The 12,102-nt window shown below is 35.6% G+C and overlaps 1 pseudogene; it reads right to left on the bottom strand.

Moving 5' to 3' along the window:
• Positions 1 to 12,102, bottom strand: part of LOC138820641 (UDP-glucuronosyltransferase 2A1-like) — a 29,154-nt pseudogene that overhangs the window by 270 nt on the left and 16,782 nt on the right.

Here is a 12,102-nt window from a genome sequence, read left to right as displayed (position 1 = left end):
GATAAGATCTCGGTTTTATATTATGTCCATCAAGGAGAGAAGAAAAGATGATCTTTTGTGGATTAAGAAATAAGTATCAAAAATTAATATATATTATAAAAATGCTTATCTTCTGTGTATTTAAAAAGTTGATATTAAGATATATTAGATCTATTTCGTAAGAAATAACATCCTATTTGCTGATGAAACTCTGGTTGTTATTAATGACAAATGAGGATTTTTTTTTAATTACAGTATTTTTTTTTCCTGGTTCTTGGGCTTGAACTCAGGGCCTGGGCCATTGTCCCTTGTAAGGTTCAGCCGAAAGGCGACTGCCACATCATTCAGGCAGAAAAGAGTTTATTGGGGGACAAATCCTGTCGACCTGCACAAGATGGAGGGGCATGCAGGGGAAGGGAGAGGGGAGGGAGCTGGAGAAAGGGGCAAGAGGCCAGGGAAAGGCTGCAAGGGTGCCAGGGGGTAAATGATGATGATGGACAGGACAGGAAGGAGGTGGGCTGGAAGGAAGACTGTAGAACCTAGGGACCTCCCACTGTCCCCAGGTGTGTCAGTTACCTGGAATAGGAATGCTGGGCTGGGGCTTCTAGGGAAGGGGCCACGTGGGCACTGAGGAAAGACAGCTGGGAAGGGGTCATTTTCTCAGGGTAGACTGAACATCCATGATCTTTTTTTACTCAAGACTAACACTCTTCCACTTGAGCCACAACTCTAGTTTCAGCTTTTTGATGGTTCATTGGAAAGAAGAGTCTTCTAGAACCGATCTTCCCTGGGCTGGCTTTGAACTATGATCTGAGCCTCCTCAGTAGCTAACATTACAGACATGAGCCACCAGCACCCAGCAGTTTTTAGGTTATTAAAATCAGTATTTTTTTTTAGGCAGAGGTGCTAGGAAATACTAGGTCTTTATTAAACACGCAGGACACATTCTATCAGGTGGCTGTGTTGTTGAGACTCATGTTGTCCAAGTTGTGTAGGTGTACTCAGAATTTTCCCTCACCCATAATTTTAGCTCTTATTAATTTCATTTGCCTTGATGATAGAACATTTCATTTCCTTGTATTAAAAATGAGTGGAATGTTTTTGACATCTTGCAAAATTCAATATTTTAAATCCTGTGGAAACACTCCTGCAACCCCTCTGTACATCACCTTTACAATAACAATAAATAAATATGTATCTTATATTAAAGATGATTCATTACCTTAATTTCTCCCTCTCTCCCTCCCTCCCTTCCTCCCTTGTTTCCTTCCTCCCTCCCTCCCTTCTTTCCTTCCTTCTCCCTCTTTCCACTCCCTCTCTTTTTCTTTGTTTCTCTTTCTCTCTTTCTTCTTATGTGTAGTTCCTGGGGCTTGAACTCCAGGCCTGGGCACTCTCCCTGAGCTTTTTGTTTTTTTGGGTCCGGTTGTGGGCCTGAACTCTGGGTCTGGGAGCTGTCCCTCAGCTCTTCAGCTCAAGGCTAGTGCTCTACCACTTGAGCCACAGCGCCACTTCTGGCTTTTTTTTTCTGCTTATGTGGTGCTGAGGAATCAAACCCAGGGCCTCATGCATGCAAGGCAAGCGCTCTACCACTGAGCCACCTTCCCAGCCCTCCCTGAGCCTTTTTTGCCCAAGGCTAACTCTTACCACTTGAGCCAAAGCTCTACTTCCACTGTGTGTGTGTGTGTGTGTGTGTGTGTGTGTGTTCAGATGTCAGCCTCCTAAGTAGTAAGAGCCACCAGCACCTCGCAGTTCACTTAATTTCTATTTATTATCTTTCTATATTTTATTTGTTTATATTTATTTAATGTAAATGTATATATTTATGAAATATACATTTATGAAATATATTTTTTGAATTTATTGTTCATGTATTTGATTCTAATACTTCCAAGTTTTACATGATTGATGAAAATTAGTAAGCATTACACAATAGGTTTGGAAAAATTTAATCCAGGCTTAAGTAATTTCTTTCTTTCTTTCTTTCTTTCTTTCTTTCTTTCTTTCTTTCTTTCTTTCTTTCTTTCTTTCTTTCTTTCTTTTCTTTCATTTTCTCTCTCTCTTTCTTTTTTTCTGGGGGGTGGCAATACTAGGGATTGAACTCAGGCTTTTTTCCAATTCAGTTATCTTGTTTCCTGGGCTATCAATATGACATTTTAATCAAGACTTCAACTCTGAATTTTGCTGGTAATTTTGGAGATTGAGTCTCATAGATTTTCTGCTTGCTTCAAACTGTGATCTTTTGAATATCAGTCCCTGAGTAATCAGGATGACAGTCATCCTGATGTGAGATACTTACATTTTTAAAAACCTGACAATTATTGCAAAATTAATTGAAGAATTCTATTGTCAATTTCCCAAGTTTTTGGCTTTTAACCAAATTTTCATTATGTCATTAAGCTACTTTAATTTTTCCTACTCCAGAGGAAAAGGGAACATGAGACATGAATTGGAAAATGAGTAAGTTTAGAACAATAAACAAACTCACTGAATCTTACAACACACTCTGCACAAAGTGGGACTATCTATGTGTGCGCATTCATCTGAAGAGGAAAAATTGAACAGTTGAGGCTGGATGTCTATCAGAAATTGAAATACTAATGCAAACATCCAGTTTAATGTTTATAAATGTCTATAAGGAAAAAGGAAAAAAAACCTATCAAAGGGATTCCAAAGTATTTTAATCTTATAGTGGAAAACAGGTAGATAAAAAATGTTTCTAATTCCATTGAGATATTGCCTTTTGTAGAGTAAGATAAATGTGGCTTGATGATGGACAGATGATGTGGAGCCTGGATATGCAGTAAGGAGAGCAGAAGCAAATGGAAAATATGACTCTTTTGTACAAACCTAGTTGTTGAACATTTTATTAGGAAATAATAAAATATACACATTCTACTCCAAAATAAGGCAAGGCAGGCTAAATATGTGCAAAATGCAATGTATCAGGAGGAGGCTTTTTGACAGTTTGTTTCTACTGAAAACTTAGGAAACTCAGTTAAGGTAAGAAAATTTTGTGTGAGTTTAAATTTAGCATGACTTTTGCCAATAGTTTTCAGAATCAATACATTTTGGAGTCATTATAATTTTTTCCCAAATGCTTTTTCCATGGAGCTGAAATATTTCATATCTAAATCAGGAAGTGAATCACTGCAAACAAACTTTGATTTAAAGTAAGTTGTTAAAGTTTTTTTTTTTTTTTTTTTTTTTTTTTTTGCCACACTAGGAAAGAATCTAACCCATGACAAACTCTTCTTGCTGGAATCATCAACGGCCCGAGCTTCAGAATAGATACAATTAGTCTCTTTTCTTTTTTTTTCTACTTTTAGTAAACTTCTGGACACAAAAAGGCAACATCTTGTGAAGATGAAGATGAGAGCTGCCACACAGGCCAGCAGGAAGCCAATCACATCCAGAGAGTGGTACTGGAACCAGTTGAAGTCATGGACAGCCGGCCAAGGTGTTTGGTTCCTTTGTGGAGCATGACAAACTCCACCCAGAAGACAGCTCGATCCAGAGGCTTCACTGGCTGATCATGGTGAATTTTTGATAACCTCATTGCATCCTCTTTATTGCTAAAAGAAAACACAGAGACACCTACCTTAAAGGGACTTAATGTTGCTGACTATAGAAATAACCCAAGTTAAACCAAATGGACATACTACCCTAGTGTTTTCATTTGCCCACATACAATGAATACTATAATTGAGCAATATTTATTTGAGATGTTAAGATGTTTTTGAAGATCTATCTTGTCATAGGAGAAGTGCTTTCTGATAAATCTCTCTTTCCAGTCTTCCCTTCTACTTTTTATTGTTTTTATGTTTAACTCAAAGCTAAAATAAGTTTTTAGATAACTGCTCAAATGATATTACTTTGCTCAAAGTATTTCCTATTCAAAAAAATCAAATTCTCTTCTTTAACTTGATAACTTAATTTAAACCTGTAAAACTATAAATTTTCTCTTGTCACTTTGCCTCTGTCCATACCATGTAGTCAATGGTTTTCTTTTCAACATTTAATTTTCTCTTCCTTTTCCCTTACAATTCTTCACTGCTATATCATAAAGCTTTTTATCTTCTTACTGAAGGGGTAGCTTTAAGATCAAGAGCCTTTAGTTATCCTATTAATATAGCAACCCTAAACACTGGAAATGAGTGTAAGGCCATGTCGCATTGTATATTAGAAAAAATTATGTGAATTATTTCATATAGAAGTTTCATAGAACTTGGAGCATGGCTTGAGTAATAAGGTGCTTACCTAACTAATTAGAGTATAAACCCTAGTACCACCCAAATTAAAAAAATTCAATTAGTTGAAATAGACTTTCCATTTGTGCTATGCTATGATTGGCCATTGTAATTGTGCTGTTCTGAGACTCAGGTGGTAGAGCATCTGTTAAGTAACTGTACTCCTGTCAGCTTAAAGCTCTTGAAAACCAAATAAGATTGAATACATAATAATATACATGTGTAATATATAACATATATTTGAATTTTCTAAATTAAATATATAACTTTTAGGGTATTTGTCTTATATATCATTAATTACATCTGTGAACATAATAAAATGAATTTTTTTGGCAAATGATCATTTGATTGAAGCCAAATTTCATTGGTTCACACTCATAACCCTATCTACTCAGGAGGCTGAGATCTGAGGATGTTAGTTCAAAACCAGCCCAGGTAAGAAAGACCCTGAGATTCTTTTCTCCAATCAATTACCAAAAACGCCAGAAGTAGAGTTGTGGTTCAAGTGATAGAATGATAGCTTAAGTAAAAAAGTTCAGCGACACTGTGCAGGCAACGAGTTTGAGCCCTAGGACTGGCAAAAACAGAAAAAAGAAAATTGAAAAACTAGATTAGAATGAAACATTTTAGATATTCAATTAAACAATTTCTTTATCTTCAAATTTACAAGTTTTCTGAAGATTAAGTCATATTTTGAAAGTAGAGTCATTGTAAATAGCTATGTATCTTCAGCATTATTTATATGTGTAGAAATTATTTCACTAATTGAATTAATATTTGATGTCAAGTGCAACTCTGACATTACCTTCTGTGAGATCAAGTGTAACTCTGAAATACTTTCTAGTTGAAAATAACAATGTATCACAAATCCAGGGGCTGGTTCAGGAGGCTGAGATATGAAGATCATGGTTGAAAGTCAATCCAGGCAGGAAATTAACCACCAGAAAACCAGAAGTGGCTCAAAGTGGTAGAGTGCTAGCTTTTCTTAGATGGGAGGTCTCTTATTACTGTTTCTAATTCAATGCTTTATATGACATGCCTGTTAAGATGGTTTAACTCATGTTGGTTTAGTTTCCGCATGTGGATATTTGCTAGGAAATTGTCCATTTCTTCCAGATTCTCAAACTTATTAGCATAAAGGTTTGAGAAGTATTCCCTTATAATGTTAGGACTCTTGGTTGTTTCTGTGGTGATGTTTTCATTCTCATCTCTGAGTTTGTTTATTTGGGTGTGTTCTCTTCTTTTTCTGATATTATTTGCTAAGGGTCTATCAATTTTGTTAATTTTTTTCAAAGAACAAACTTTTTGTTTTGTTGATTCTTTCTATTTTTTTTTGGATTCTAATTCATTTAATTCGGATTTAATTTTATTTCTTTCTTTCCACCAACTGGATTTGGGTTTAACTTGCTCCTCTTTTCAAGGAGGTTCAGATGTCTCATTATATTGTTGGTTTCAGATCTCTCCAATTTGTTGTTGTAGGAACTCAGAGCTATAAATTTGCCTCTGAGTACTGCCTTTGCTGTGTCCCAGAGGAGCTGGTAATTTGTGTGTTCATTTTTGTTGAATATCATGAACATTTGAATTTCCTTTCTAATCTCTTCCATGATCCACTGGTGATTCAACATTGTTCATTCTCCATGTTTTACAGAACTTTCTTTGGTGGCTCTTTGTGTTGAGTTCTAATTTTATTCCTTTGTGGTCTGAAAGAATGCAGGGCATAACTTCAAATGTTTCTGAATTTGTACAAGTTTGCTTTGTGACCTAAAATGTGTGCCCAGAGCCCTGATTTCAATCCCCAGTATTTGTAAAAGAAAAGCCAAAACAGAGCTTTTGGTAGTAGATGTAGACACCATACCTACACCAGTAGACTATATTCAAGGAGTCTATATTCAAGAATAGTTTGTTTAAGCTCCCTTTTGAATTTTGAAAACTTAAGGTTAAACCTAATCATGCACAATGCAGAGATTTTGCACTTGATAAGAAGCTTTAGCTATAAAAAACACTTGAACATTATGATTTTCAAATATTCATCCTTTTTAGTATTTTGAAACATTGAAATAGGTGATAAATTTACATCTTCTACAAGAAAAGGTATACTTTTGGAAATGTCAAAAAGGAATCAACATATAACCTGAAAATTAAGAAAAGTGAGGCACAGTGTGGTTTGGAAAGATGGATGAGATTGTTGAAAGGGATGACATAAACCAGAGGCACTGTATTCATAAACTTCTTTTTTGAAGACAACTCCTTTGTACTACTATTTAATGATAATAAATATACTCTGAAACAAAATAAGAAGAAAAATGGCAATAATGAGTATTAATTTAGATCACTTTTGCCATGGACATCTTAAATGTCTTATCGATACTATTTTTTTTCTGAATTAAAACACCATATGGAATTAATATTATACAAGCACAGTCATTTCCCCAGATCTGCTGGTCTATATTCATCTGTTCATCTGTTGCATGAACTCTGTACCTACTGTCTAAATATTTCCCCTTTTCATGGTTTTGTCCATTGCAGTTGAATACAGTAAATGCATTTTGAGTGTTTTCTTTTTAGTAAAACAGGAAATCTGATCCCCCCCCCCCCCCACACACACTCTCTTTCTTTCTCTTGTGTTTAACTCATTGTTGTCCCACAAACCCTGGGCTGATGCTTCAAACTCCTCCTAAATATCTAGGTCAAGCTTCCCTTTCCAGTTAGATTTTGCTGTTTACTAAGCCTAATCCTGTTTGGCCACACTTGGATTTTCTGGGAACTGTCCTTGTGACTGAGTGTCACTCGTTGTCTTTCTCTCATATTATTGTCTAATCATTGCATAGGTTGCAAATTGTGTTGCAAATTGTGGCAAGTTAATGAATGAAACTTGGGCAATTTCTATGGCTTGTCATTGTTCTATGCAGTAATACTTTTTGAAAAGTATTTATCATTTGTTATACCATTTCCTTTTAAGTAGACTTTTTTGTCCAATGTAAACAGAACTTTTAAAACTTTTTATTATCTTTAAGTAGTAGTATAAAAACAAGTTAATTAAGTGGATCACTTTCTGAGCACAATATATCTTTATCAATATTTTTATTACTTGCATCATTCTTTGTATCAACTTTTTTCTCTACACATTCAGCACTTAACTCCATTATATCATTGCCACTGAAATGTATTTTGAATAAATGACTGATTCTTTTTATATACCTGCTCAGAATGTCAAATGGTGCTAGATACTGCTTTCACATTTAACAGTAACAAAATTTAGACACTTGTGCGGCTATATGCGTCTTGAAATCTGTAATTGACAGGATGTTTTTCCCTAGTGTTCCTATCTCTCTTAAATTAGTGAAAGGTACAGGATCCTCTGCACACAAATGCAGAATAAATGAAACCAAGAAAGCAGGAATAGATTTCTCTTAGGCAGTGGGTCGGCAGATTTTTTTGTTTCATGAAGTCAACATTCTGGGAGAGGTGAAGGAATTCCAAATCTTTGTAGGTTTAAATAATCCATCTTTTGGCTTTTCTTGTTGTCTCAGTGTAGTGTGTGTCCTTGCATAGAGAAAACTATATAAAAGGCTGGGCAATAAGAAAACTGTATTTTGAGTATACTATGTACTTTCTGGTGATATGGTAGAATAATATAGGCAAGATGTTGTATTCAATAATCAGTAAAAATACACAGGTGCATATTTTTATATACAGTGACATTGATATTTTTACATATTATTCATAAACATAAGAATAAATTGAGTAGATAGACATTCAGCTCCTATATTTCTATCTTTGTATTTATAATCATAAGTAAATGAATGTGCATTTTTCCTCTAAAGTATACAAGTAAGTGATAAAAATTTAGAAACTTCATGGACTCTGTCATAGCTCAATTTTCTCATGTTACACAAATCCTTTTCCATGATTACTCAATCATGCCTACAATGTAGTAAACTATTGTGTTGACCTTGATACCCCAAGTAAACTTTGATTGTTTTGAGTTTTGTCCAAATCCTAGATCTACTGCTAACACATGTGCTTCATATTAGGATATAAATAATGCCAATTTAATTTTAAAAATCAACTCAATCATAATTTTAGGCCTTAACATATAAAGTTTGAGCCAGGTGTTGGCGGCTCATGCTTGTAATCCTAGCTACTCAGGAGGCTGAGATCTGAGGATTGCAGTTCAAACCCAGGAAACTCTGGGAAACTTTTATCTCCAATTAACTACAAAAAAGGAGAAGTGGCACTGTGGTTCAAAGTGGTCAAGCACCAGCCTTGAACAAAAGATCTCAGTGCCAGTGCCCAGGCTCTGAGTTCAAGCCCCACAACCAACAACAACAACAAAAAAGTGAAAGTTTGTGTATTATTCAAAGAATGTGGAAGCAAGAGAAATGTTAATTTACAACTATTTTTGTTCTGGCATGGAGTTGCTAGTGACTGAGATGTGATGGAATACTTTTGGTAATACAAGAAAATATTTTAATTTCCTAAAGTAGAATTAATCTATTCAAGGAGAAGTAATTTTCTCTTACTACAAAACTACATTTCTCCAATGCTTTTTGAGAACATAAGAATATTTTCTAAAGAAAATTGAAGTTTTGGGATAAGATTCTTTTGCCATTTTCTAGGTCTGTTTTATAAAGAAATCTTTCATAACATCACACAAAGATAAGAGAGTAAACCTCAAATTTAATAGTAGTTGCTTTGATGGAATGAATGAGAATAGATGATGATGACAGTCACCTCATGACTATTCCATACCAGTTCATCCAGAGTTGTGCTCATATTGGTGCAGGGACTATATTCTGATGGCCAAAGGAGTATTTTCCTAAAACTTGTAGAGTTAAAATAGTATATATGTTGCCTCAGTAGAAGATGATAATGCAGTGCATATACAATCTTACTACAACCTCATAGTTTATTTTGCTGGTCATGGTGTTTATGCTCAGGGCCTGGGTGCTGTCCTTGAGCTTTTTGGCTCAAGGTTAGTGTTTTGCTACTTCTGGTTTTCTAGTGCTTAATTTGAGATAAGAGCTAGCTAAAAGATAAGAGTCTCACCTTTCCTGCCCCAGCTTCCACCTATGATCCTTAGATCTCAGCTTCTTGAGTAGCTGAGATTACAAGCATGAGCTACTAACACCCAGCTCTAATGTTTATTTTCAGTTGCGGTTTCTAAGGATAAATCAACCTAGAGGTTAATGTGTCACTTGCAATCCAAAGTATAATCTGATCATGTATTTGGCAGAGGGACATAAAAACTTAGATGACCCTGATGTTGAAAGGTTTTGGAGCCTTTTATTTTTATATATCATACAACTCATTATAAATCGAAATGTATTTTATTTATTATCAGTTATGTATTATCTTTTAGAGTAGTGTGGAAATAAGTGGCAATCAAGGAGTCTCTTTTCCATAGGAAATGTAGATTCCGTAGAAATGTAGATGAAATAATTATGTGGTTGGAAAAATGTTTTGTAACTATTATGATTTAAGGGTTTTTTGTTTTGTTTTGTTTTTAACCAGAGGCATGTAGTGGAAATGGCACACATGCAAAGGAGGCCCAATAGGTAGAGTGATATTGGTTTATAACAACCTGTTCTTGCAGTTTTATCCTAATCCTGCCCGATGTAATTTCTACTGAAAGATATATATGAATCCTTTAAAAGGCCAAGTCACATCTCTAATACCTTTCACCACTGTTCAGATAAAGGGACAAGCCTTAACATAATCTTGGGAAGGGACAAGTCATAATTCAAACTCTAGTGTTAGTTTACTGCAAGCACAATGTGAGTAGTAGAGACAAATATGGCACTGGTCTTTAATAATGTTTACCTAATTGTCTTTAAGTGGTGGGTAAATACTTTTGGTCTTTCACATTATTGAAGAATAGTCAAGCCAAGACAATGTTTTACAAACCATTTCAGTGTAAACAAATGCTTTATTGTTTTAAATTCTTGAATGCAGACATTGCATTGGATCTTAACCCATGCTGAAAAGGATTGTATGTGGTTATTTGGAGAATTATTTTAGCTTATACATTATATTACATTTGAATGATTATGAGATCTTTGTTTCTTTTAGCTAGCTCTATATTCACTTATAGCTTATTTTAATGTTTGTCAGAATGTCAACATATCTCTTATGTTATTTCTTAATGTTAGGAAGTCAAGAAATGCTGATATTTTTTTCTAGTTTATGGTGCTGGAATTTAATATTTCAGTGAAACACTAGACCAAAGTGTCCTGTTTATAATCTAGATGTTTACATGTATATTTACATGCTTAAAGGATTCCATTGCATAAATCATTGACCATGCCATTTTTTCTTATACTAAATTAATGGCCCAGAAGAATATGCTGCGTATAACCGGCTGCAAGACAGCCTTGTTATGACCTTTCTGTGTCTTACAGGGGAATCTTATACCACAATGGGAAAAGCCCAACTGAAAGTATAAATGTGGACAACAGTATAGATGTGGACAAACTCTTGATTAAATTACATCATTTTTGAAAGCCGCCGGACAAAGTTAGCTTGCTTGGAATGGTTTGAGAACTACTCTCATTCTGGGTCCCCAATGCGTGCCACCTCCTATATATTGCTAGTTGTACAAGGATCGTCCTTTATTGCTCAATTAGTCCTCCCACTAGGTGTTAGTCAGTTTTCCATTATTGTAAATATAATTGAGGTAATTAGTTTATGTGTGGAAAAGATTTACTTGGTTCACCCTTTTGGAGGTTTCACTCCACAGTCATATGGCATGATTCTGGTGACATGGCATGACTCTTTTGTTTTATGATTCTGTTTTTTGGGTGGGGTAGGGGCTGTGGTGAGGGAGGATATCATATTGGGAATATGCACCATAGCCAGTCCCTCAGGTTAAGGCTGGAAACCCAAAGGCACACAGCATGGAGATAGGTTTCCAATATTCCCCTCAGGGCCACATTTCTTTTTCTTTCTTTCTTTCTTTTTTTTTTTTGTTGGTCATGGGGCTTGAACTCTAGGCCTGGACACTGTCCCTCAGCTCTTCAGCTTATAGGTGAGCGCTCTACCACTTGAGCTACAGTGCCACTTCCGGTTTTCTGATGGTTTATTGGAGATAAGGGTTTCACGGACTTTCCTGCCCAGGCTGGCTTTGAACCGCGATCCTCAGATCTCAGTCTCCTGAGTAGCTAGGATTACAGGCGTGAGTCACCAGCGCCCGGCTGTCAGGGCCACATTTCTTGTGTTATGACTACTTTGCTCTGTGCCTCTCTTCCTTCAAGTTATGCTACCAACCAATAATGCTAAAAGTTAGTGAGTGGGTGGGTTTTCAGCATACAGGTCTTTAAGGGGACATACAACATGCAAACTATAGTACTCTTCCCTCTAAAGAGAAATTTAGAGAAAGCAATTTTTTGGCATTCTGAAAGGTCCAATTATCAATTATCACATCTAATATTCATTTTTTATTCTTTTTTTCCTATGAAATCATGACCAAAGCTTTGAACATTAAATGTACACTTTATAATCCTAGCTAATTTTGTAAAGTTTATATTTGAAACTATTTTGTAAAAAAAAAATTGTAGGATAAAAATTTGAAACAGGGCTGGGAAGGTGGCTCAGTGGTAGAGCGCTTGCCTTGTATGCATGAGGTCCTGGGTTTGATTCCTCAACACCACATAAGCAGAAAAAGCCAGAAGTGGTGCTGTGACTCAAGTGTTAGAACCCTACCCTTGCTCTGAAGAGCTGAGGGACAGTGCCCAGGCCCAGAGTTCAGGCCCCACAACCAAAAAAAAAAAAAAATTGAAACAATGACCGGACAGACTATATTATTACTGTCTATAACATTCTTTGACATAGGATCTACCCTGATGATATTACTTTATAGAAAGATGCCTAAAGTCCT

Source organism: Dipodomys merriami, unplaced genomic scaffold, assembly GCF_024711535.1.
Source record: "Dipodomys merriami isolate MVZ:Mamm:240054 unplaced genomic scaffold, mDipMer1.0.p SCAF_9, whole genome shotgun sequence".
Taxonomy (NCBI): domain Eukaryota; kingdom Metazoa; phylum Chordata; class Mammalia; order Rodentia; family Heteromyidae; genus Dipodomys; species Dipodomys merriami.
This window is presented reverse-complemented; position numbering and strand designations above follow the sequence as displayed.